This window comes from Lupinus angustifolius, chromosome LG10 (genome assembly GCF_001865875.1).
Source record: "Lupinus angustifolius cultivar Tanjil chromosome LG10, LupAngTanjil_v1.0, whole genome shotgun sequence".
NCBI lineage: Eukaryota > Viridiplantae > Streptophyta > Magnoliopsida > Fabales > Fabaceae > Lupinus > Lupinus angustifolius.
Window position 1 is genome coordinate 3406573 of NC_032018.1, and position 10378 is coordinate 3416950.

At 27.9% G+C, this 10378-nt stretch overlaps 1 long non-coding RNA gene across 1 annotated transcript; it reads left to right on the top strand.

Annotated features, from left to right (window-relative positions):
* On the top strand, positions 4926–5175 carry LOC109358262. The gene is made up of 3 exons (XR_002108936.1): positions 4926–4949; positions 5009–5056; positions 5124–5175. It is a non-coding gene; the product is annotated as an uncharacterized LOC109358262 (long non-coding RNA).

Genomic DNA, 10378 nt, shown 5'->3' on the forward strand with positions numbered 1-10378 from the left:
AGATATGAACTTCTTTTGTATTCTTCGTTTCATATTTGTTTCTCTCTTCTTTTGTTAGAAACATATTTGTTTTTTCTTCTTCCTTATATTTCATACATCTCAAACACTTAAGGTAAGTGTCAGATCTGAACTTCTTTTGTATTCTTCTTCTTTTGTATTCTTCGTTTCATATTTGTTTCTCTCTTCTTCTGTTTGAAACATATTTGTTTCTCTCTTCTTCCTTATATTTGTTTCTTCTTCTTCCTTATACTTCATGCATTTTCCAGATCCGAACTACTATGGCACGGTTTACTTTTTCATATCCGGTTTACTTTCATATTTATCCTCTTTGGCTTTTATCGATGTCTCTTTCATATTTTTTGTGTTAAAAATTTCATCTTTATTATTTTTTGTGTTAAGACTAACTTTGACACGGTCTACTTTTTCAGATCTGGTTGCTACTTTTATATAAAATCATAAAAATTTCATCTTTATTATTTTTTGTGTTAAAAATTTCATCTTTATTATTTTTTCTATTTAAAATTTCATCTTTATTATTTTGCTAGATCCGACTAACTTTGACACGGTCTACTTTTTCATATCCGGTTGATACTTTTACACACATTTGTGTTTTGAATAATGTTTATCCTGTTTTGCTTTTTGTGAATCTGTCACTTACTTTTTTCACATGTTATCTACTATCATATTTTTAATGTCTGAAAAATGTTATTTTGAGTACATGTTTGTTACAAGCATTTAACTTTCGAATAATGTTTATCCTTTTTGACTTTTTTTATGTCTCTTTCATATTTTTTGTGTTAAAAATTTCATCTTTATGATTTTTCCAGATCCAATCTACTTTGTCACGGTCTACGTTTTTAGATCCGGTTGTTACTTTTACATGCATTTGTATTTTGAAGAATGCTTATCATCTTTGGCTTTTTGTGAATCTGCCACTTACTTTTTTCACATGTTATCTACTTTTAGATTTTTAATGTCTGAAAAATGTGTTTTTGATTACATGTTTGTTACATGCATTTATCTTCCGAATAATGTTTATCCTTTTTGGCTTTTTTTAATGGCTCTTTCATATTTTTTGTGTTAAAAATTTCATCTTTATGTCTATTTCGAATAATGTTTATACTATAATATGAAGTTTTTAATTATAATGAAGTTGTTATTAATAGTATTGACATCCTATGATATACGTTTCACAAATTTCTAATAACATACTTATTAGTCTACTATTTATATAAGAATGCGTTGGGTTAGCATTATTACAACATTAGAGATCTTCCTTCTTTGCCACTTGGATTTTTAGAGGATAAAATTGTCAAACAAAATTTTTTCAGTTCAAAAAAATTCAAAAACTAGAAGTCAAAAAAATTCAAAAACCAGAAGTCATTCCATCTTTTTTGTCTGCTACACATTATTATTCAATGTTACAATGAATAAATAAACGCACTTTGAATCTACTATCTATTGTTCCTTTTAAAAGTCCTTCTGCCTTTTCACTTCCCAACTCTAATCATTAAGGAAAATTGTACCAATCCAACAAACCATCATTATTTTATTAAATTGTACTTCATCTTTTCTCTCTCCATTTGTATTCTTCTTCTTTTATATTTTGCGTTTCATATTTGTTTCTCTCTTCTTCTGTTATAAACATATTTGTTTCTTCTTCTTCCTTATACTTCATACATCTCAAACACAACACTTAAGGTAAGTGCCAGATATGAACTTCTTTTGTATTCTTCGTTTTATATTTATTTCTCTATTCTTCTGTTAGAAACATATTTGTTTATCTCTTTTTCCTTATATTAGTTTCTTCTTCTTCTTCTTCCTTATACTTCATGCATTTTCCAAATCCGAACTACTATGACACGATTTACCTTTTCAGATCTGGTTTACTTTCACATTTATCCTCTTTGGCTTTTTTGGATGTCTCTTTCAAATTTTTCGTGTTAAAAATTTCATCTCTATTATTTTTTGTGTTAAAAATTTCATCTTTATTATTTTTCTAGATCCGACTAACTTTGACACAGTCTACTTTTTCAGATCTGGTTGTTACTTTAACATGCATTTGTGTTTTGAATAATGTTTATCCTCTTTTGCTTTTCGTGAATCTGTCACTTACTTCTTTCATATGTTATCTACTTTCATATTTTTAATGTATGAAAAATGTGATTTTGAGTACATGGTTGTTACATGCATTTAACTTCCGAATAATGTTTATCCTTTTTGGCTTTTTTTATGTCTCTTTCATATTTTTTGTGTTAAAAATTTCACGTTTATGATTTTTCCAGATCCAATCTACTTTATCATGGTCTACTTTTTCAGATCCGGATGTTACTTTTACATGCATTTGTGTTTTGAAGAATGTTTATCATCTTTGGCTTTTTGTGAAACTGCCACTTACTTTTTTCACATGATATCTACTTTTAGATTTTTAATGTCTGAAAAATGTGTTTTTAATTACATGTTTGTTACATGCATTTAACTTCCGAATAATATATATCCTTTTTGGCTTTTTTTATGTCTATTTCATATTTTTGTGTTAAAAATTTCATCTTTATGTCTATTTCAAATCATGTTTATACTATAATATTAAGTTTTTAATTATAATGAAGATGTTATTAATAGTATTGACATCCTATGATATACTTTTCACAAATTTCTAATAACATACTTATTAGTCTACTATCTATATAAGAATGGATTGAGCTAGCATTATTACAATGTTGGACATCTTGCTTCTTTGCCACTTGGATTTTTAGAGGACAAAATTGTCAAACAAAAGTTTTTTCAGTTCAAAAAAATACAAAAACCAGAAGTCATTCCATTTTTTGTCTACTACACATTATTATTCAATGTTGGTATGAATAAATAAACGCACTTTTCATCTACTATCTGTTGTTCCTTTTAAAAGTCTTTCTTCCTTTTCACTTCCCAACTCTCATCATTAAGGAAAATTGTACCATTCCAACAAGCCATCATTATTTTATTAAATTGTACTTCATCTTTTCTCTCTCTATTTGTATTCTTCTTCTTTTGTATTATGTGTTTCATATTTGTTTATCTCTTCTTCTGTTATAAACATATTTGTTTCTTCTTCTTCCTTATACTTCATACATCTCAAACCCAACACTTAAGGTAAGGGCCAGATATGATCTTCTTTTGTATTCTTCGTTTCATATTTGTTTCTCTCTTCTTCTGGTAGAAACATATTTGTTTCTTCTTCTTCCTTATTTTTCATGCATTTTCCAGATCCGAACTACTATGACACGATTTACTTTTTCAGATCCGGATTACTTTCACATTTATCATCTTTGGCTTTTTTGGATGTCTTTCATATTTTTTGTGTTAAAAATTTCATCTTTATTATTCTTTGTGTTAAAAATTTCATCTTTATAATTTTTTGTGTTAAAAATTTCATCTTTAATATATTTCCAGATCCGACTAACTTTGACACGGTCTACTTTTTCAGACCCGATTGTTACTTTTATATGCATTTGTGTTTTGAATAATGTTTATCCTCTTTTGCTTTTTGTGAATCTGTCACTTACTTTTTTCACATGTTATCTACTTTCATATTTTTAATGTCTGAAAAATGTGATTTTGAGTACATGTTTGTTACATGCATTTAACTTCCGAATAATGTTTATCCTTTTTGGTTTTTTTTATGTCTCTTTCATATTTTTTGTGATAAAAATTTCATCTTTATGATTTTTCTAGATTCAATCTACTTTGTCACGGTCTACTTTTTCAGATCCGGTTGTTACTTTTAAATGCATTTGTATTTTGAAGAATGTTTATCATCTTTAGCTTTTTGTGAATCTGCCACTTACTTTTTTCACATGTTATCTACTTTCAGATTTTTAATGTCAGAAAAATGTGTTTTTGATTATATATTTGTTACATGTATTTAACTTCCGAATAATGTTTATCTTTTTTGGCTTTTTTTTATGTCTCTTTCATATTATTTGTGTTAAAAATTTCATCTTTATGTCTATTTCGAATAATGTTTATACTATAATATGAAGTTTTTAATTATAATGAAGTTGTTATTAATAGTATTGACATCCTATGCTATACGTTTGACAAATTTCTTATTACATACTTATTAGTCTACTATCTATATAAGAATGCATTGGGCTAGCATTATTACAATATTGGACATCTTGCTTCTTTGCCACTTGGATTTTTAGCGGACAAAATTGTCAAACAAAATTTTTTCAGTTCAAAAAAATTCAAAAACTAAAAGTCAAAAAAGTTCAAAAACCAGAAGTCATTCCATCTTTTTTGTCTGCTACACATTATTATTCCATGTTACAATGAATAAATAAACGCACTTTGAATCTACTATCTATTGTTCCTTTTGAAAGTCCTTCTGCCTTTTCACTTCCCAACTCTCATCATTAAGGAAAATTGTACCATTCCAACAAGCCATCATTATTTTATTAAATTGTACTTCATCTTTTCTCTCTCCATTTGTATTCTTCTTCTTTTGTATTCTGCGTTTCATAAGTTTTTGAGTATTTGTTGTAATCACTGGTGATGTTATCACATGTACTCTTTGGGAATCTCATGCCATGAATTTTTTTAACTGTTACAACAACTTCACAATTGGTGAGTCCCTGATTGTTTTGCTGACACATGCAAGAGTCAAGGAAGGACAAGGTATTTTTTATCCTTCTATTTATTACAACTATCCTTATTATAGAATTATGCTTTTGAGATTCAAGTTGATTGTTTTGTAGGTAAGTATCCACCGTCCGTGAACAATTCATGGTGTGGATCGAAAATATTGATTGATGATGAAATTCCTGATTATCAGAAATACAAGTATAGGTACATTCTTTTCTGTAAGGTTATTACAATTTTTCGATGAATCACATTCATATACTGTTATTTGTATCTTTTTTGTAGTTTTGCAACTTTAATTCTGTCATGTGACTCATTGAGCCAAGGTAACAGCCAGCTGTCTCAATATTCTAATTTATCTGATGATGATCGATTCATGTACAAGGCTGAGGTGAAGACTCTTTCTGAAATTGTTGCCTTGACATCAACTGAGGTATATTTATGTTGTATTTACATTTTTCGTATTAGTTATGTCCTTACTCGGATTTTTTAATTTCTAGGAAATAACTTGTGTTACTATTGGAACAACTGCAATGTTTATTATGGGGAAACAAAGATGGTATTATGATTACTGTTCAAAGTGCACTACGAAGGCTGATGTTAAGGACGCTCCGTTCACGTGCAAGTGTGAAACATATAACTTGAGTTGTACCCCGAGGTAATGCAATTTCAACAAGTTATATATTTTAATTTTAAATATTTAGAGTTTTTAATTTCCTTGCTTATTTTTTAATATGGAGTTTTGGTTAAGGTACAAATTGGATATTAAAGTCATTCACGAGAATGGAAGTGGAATGTTTGTGTTTTGGGATCGTCAATGTGCTGATATCATTTGAATATCTGCTTTCGAACTTAGAAATCAGATGATTGCAGTACGTATTTTTCTAGTTATACATTATATAGATTGATATCACATGAGTACTTAATTTTTTGTATCAAAACACTTTATAATTTTTTACCTTAACTGTAGGAAGGTGAGGATGATCCAAATGCATTCCCTCTAATACTTGACATGTTGCTTGCAAGGACAATGACATTTAGAGTTAAAGTCCAGCCATCTTACCACTAATCTTCTGTGATAAGGCTATCTGAGAGTCCGGTGTTGATCAAGTCCATTGCTTATCAGTTTGGAACAGTGGAGATACATAATGTTAGTTAATGATATTTCTGTTTTACACAGTTTTCATTTTTTTTATTTCTAATACAATCAAAGTTAATTTTTACCTTCTTTTAACAAGGGTTCGACCTCTGAAGAACTTCATGGAAAGTCTCATCTCAATGACATGTCTCAATACGAATCTGTGAGTGGCATCCGTAATTGAATACAATGTTTAAGATGCAAAGGTAATTCCTGTTATAAATGAGATTTATTGACTTGTTTCTTAACTCACATGGTTAGTCTGTATCTGTCACTGCTGATCATGATCTAGACAATCTTCAATTACTAACTCCAACCAAGAGAATGTCTGTTGACTTAGATTTGGACCTGCCACAAAGCCCCATCTATAAATCTACTCAGTTGTCATCTTCGAAGGTGGCAAAACATATCAAGACCGAGTGACTAATAGAAGCATGATAAATTATGTATAACCTTTTGAGAACAATATTTTGATACATCATAGTTTGATGTATATTTTGTGACCCCATCCTTTACTATCCACAGACTGAGACTGACTAAGTTTGAAACACTACTGTCCCTATATATAAAATTGTGAATACAGTTTGCTATTAGTAACTCATAAGCACATAACACAAGTTATACATATGACTGCCCGCATGTTTAGTAAAGGAGAAAATTTACCTTTTCACCACATCTAAGTAATCTTAAAACCAACATAATTAATTTTGAAACACGACTCTCCCCTATATAAAATAATTTTAAGTTTGAAAAACTACTCTGTCATAAGTACATAATTAAGTTTCCATTACTACTACTCTCCCATATACATCTGACTTCCTCATGTTTAGTACTTTTAAAACTAAAATAATTTGCTCATCACATTAAGTTAAGGTAATTTTTCTGTCGTTTTATTAATTTCAACAAATAAATTAACCATAACATATGATACAATGATATGTTACTATTTTTTACACATTATGTTATATATTTATATATTCAGTTATATACATTAATTATTTCATGGCTAGATAGAAAATTTTGATCAACTAATACTTTTGGTTTTCGTGTGGTACATTATATATTTATGATATATAATATAATTTTTTTGAATGTGTGTTGATTCATTGTAATTGTGATTGTTTAATATTGATGATACTATGACATTAAAATGCTAAGATGACATTGAAATTACTTCTTTGTCTATTTGTTTCATGGTGCATTGTATAACATACAGTATGTGATATATCTATATATTAAATGGACCATGATGAATGCTAATGCTCATTGTTTAATATGATGATACTATGACCTTAAAATTAAAAGAGAGTCATGAAGACATAAAAATACTTTTGTCTATTTATTCATTTATTTCCATGTCCAGTTTATATCGTTTATTTCAAATATTAATAAAATTTAATCATTTACAATTTTAGATGATCGCATCATACAAAGGTATTAACGTGTAGAAACATACATCACTTCATTTTAGGCTATAATCTATAGGTTTAATGGTTTTATTTTATATAAGACAATTTTATAAATATTAAACAAATATTTGAGCTTTAACATTATAAATCTCTAATTATTGAAGTTGTTTTCTTGCAGATCAATGACCATTCTCTGAATAACAAACTATGTCCCCAACTATATTTTTTGGCTATTCAGTTTTGATTTTCCTATGCAATATTTAATTTTATATAACATAATAACATAGTAGGTGGTTTCTGATTACTTTTTTCTACTTTTATATATGCAGGTGAGTTGACATGTTATTTTTAACATTGCATTGGAAAACACAAAGCTAGAAAGCTATGTAGTCTTTTACAAGAAAGGTAAAGCTTCAAAAAAGATAATAACATATGTCAACTCACAATGCAAGAGTGAGAAACAAACATCAGCAAAAGTCACTTACCCCCTTTCTTTGTCGTAAGTCATCTTTTCTTCTCCCTTAACAGGTCAAACCAGGATGCCAAACCCTTTCATTTCCCCCTTTTTCATTTTCAAAAAAAACTTACTCTCTCAACATGTTATTTCTTCTCCATGATTGATATCCTTCTCAGGTAAGATGCAATGTTCTTTACCTGGATTATCATTTTCTTCAACAAAAAAAGGGTTATGACTTTATTTTTCTGATTTTTTTGTTTTCTTGAAAACAGTTCTGATTCAGTTAAAACTTCTTTCTTTGAACTCTCTTCTTAACAAGTACATCTTTGTGTAGGGTTGAAGAAAGCAAGTTTTATGTTCGTACTTCGTTCATAGCTGGTATACAACATTCTACCCATAAGGTAACACTTTTGTTTGTTTATATAAAGTCTCTCCCACAATATTTGTTTCTAGAATTTGAGGATGAAGTAATATATATTTTAAAGTGTATAAGTATCTAATCTTAGTTATTATGTTATTTTTACTTTGTTTGTTTATATAAGGTCTCTCCCATAATATGTGTTTCTGGATTTTGAGGATGAAGTAAGATATATTTTAAAGTGTATGAGTATCTAATCTTAGTTATATATGTTGTTGTTACTTTGTTTCTTTATATAAGGACTCTCCCATAATATGTGTTTCTGGATTTTGAGGATGAAGTGATATATATTTTAAAGTGTATGAGTATATAATCTTAATTATATATGTTGTTGTTACTTATTTTAACTATAGAACATCTTATCTAAACATTGTGACTTTTTAAACTTTCCTCATTTAACATGTTGTCTCAATTATGTTTAGTAGGTTCTTGATTGATGTTTATGATTTTGATATTTTTAAATGCAGTTTGATGTTCAACATTTATTGTTTTTATTAAAAATTTAATACTTTTTTTGTATCTTTCGATATATATAGTTTGTATTTGTTACTTTTTTGACATTGTTTGACTTAAAAATTTGATGTTTAAAATCTCATTTTGTTACTTTTTGTTTTGTTCTTCAATATTTAACTTTCCACATTTGACATGTTTAATTTCATTTTTTTAAAACCTATATAATTCTAATTTGTTGTTTCATGAATATTTTGTAGATTCTGGAATGGTGTGTATGGTTTTGGTATTTTGGAATTCAGTTTGATATATACGAATTTATTGTTAAAATTATTTTTGTATTCAGTTAGAGATTGGTTACATTATTAAGAATACTTTAAATTTTTTGATTCATTCTGAATATTAATTATTCTATGATCTATTCATCGGTGAGATTATCAAAGCAAACATCTTATGGAATATCCTTCTATGATCTTCTCCTCTGTCTGCTTTGTTCATTTTGTACAAACTTTAAAATTGATTTTGTGTCAGCCTTAAAATTATTCTTTAAATGTTAGATATTGTTATGCGGCTCTGTCTGCTTTGTTCATGTTGTACCAACTTTAAAATTGATTTTGTTTCAGCCTTAAAATTATTCTGTAAATGTTAGATACTGTTATGTGAACATTTATTAAATGAATTGAATACGTATGAGTTACAATTGTATGACTGTTATATGGATACAAAAAAGTATCATTTTTAACGATTACTTTATATAATTTAATTATTAAGTAATACAAGTTTTTGAAAGCAGACCCAAAATGTGCAGCAATAAATAAAATGTCATTTTCAATAGTAAGAATTTCAAATTTTATGGCTAGGTAATCTTTTAAATAGGAAGTTAAAATTTATGTACTCATAAATACACCATCAATTGGTAAAGTGAACTAAAAAAAGTGAAATCAAAGTTAGCACTAAATAATAAAGAGAATGTACTCCACCTGCAACAGCCATAAAATGTTTGTTCAATTATTACTGTTTCGATTATTGTTTAATTATTTAACTTATGCACTAATCTTACACTTGGATTTATACATTGTGCCTAAAACAGGACTTGATTTTGTGAATGCATATCTATTTTGTTTGATATCAAATGGATACAAATAATCCAAACATCTGTTCTTCAATAGCAAGAAATAAAAGAAAGTCGGTTTTAAAGGATAAAGGTTTAAATTATTCAAGAACAAAACAATCACGTTCAGCGGTGCAGTCCCAACAACAAAATGAAACACAGATGGAAATGAGTAGAACCCCACTTCAACATTTAGATTTAAATACTGCCAACTTGAAAGAGATCTATGGTTTATTCAACATCAACGGTTGTTCAACTTCAACATCACATACCCAACCATCATAAATCCATGACAAGGCTAGGAAGAAAAGAATTATCAATCAAGAATCTATAGGCATAAATCTTATGAATAGATATGGGAAACTGTTAGATGTTCAAAATTTGAACAACAATGGTTCCTTTTTCATCAACGGAAAGTTATAGTCACCAATTCAATGATCATACAAATGAAGATGAGTTCAATTTCAAAAATGAAATAGAAGGTATTGATTCAATTATTTAGTTTATTATTAGTCATTTAATAAGTTAAATTAATTATTTTATTTAATAATAATATCTTATGTTTTTTATATTTAGACGATGTTAATATTGAATACTCTTCAGAAGATGAAGATCAATTCGATAATTCCCATACACCGTCAATGTTTCAAAATCATCAAGGTTATTTACTATAAATTTTATATTTTAATTTATAGTACACAAAAATAGCCACTAACATTAAAATTGTTTGGTTAGGTTATTCTAATATTGGTGATCCTGTTATTGAATGTGA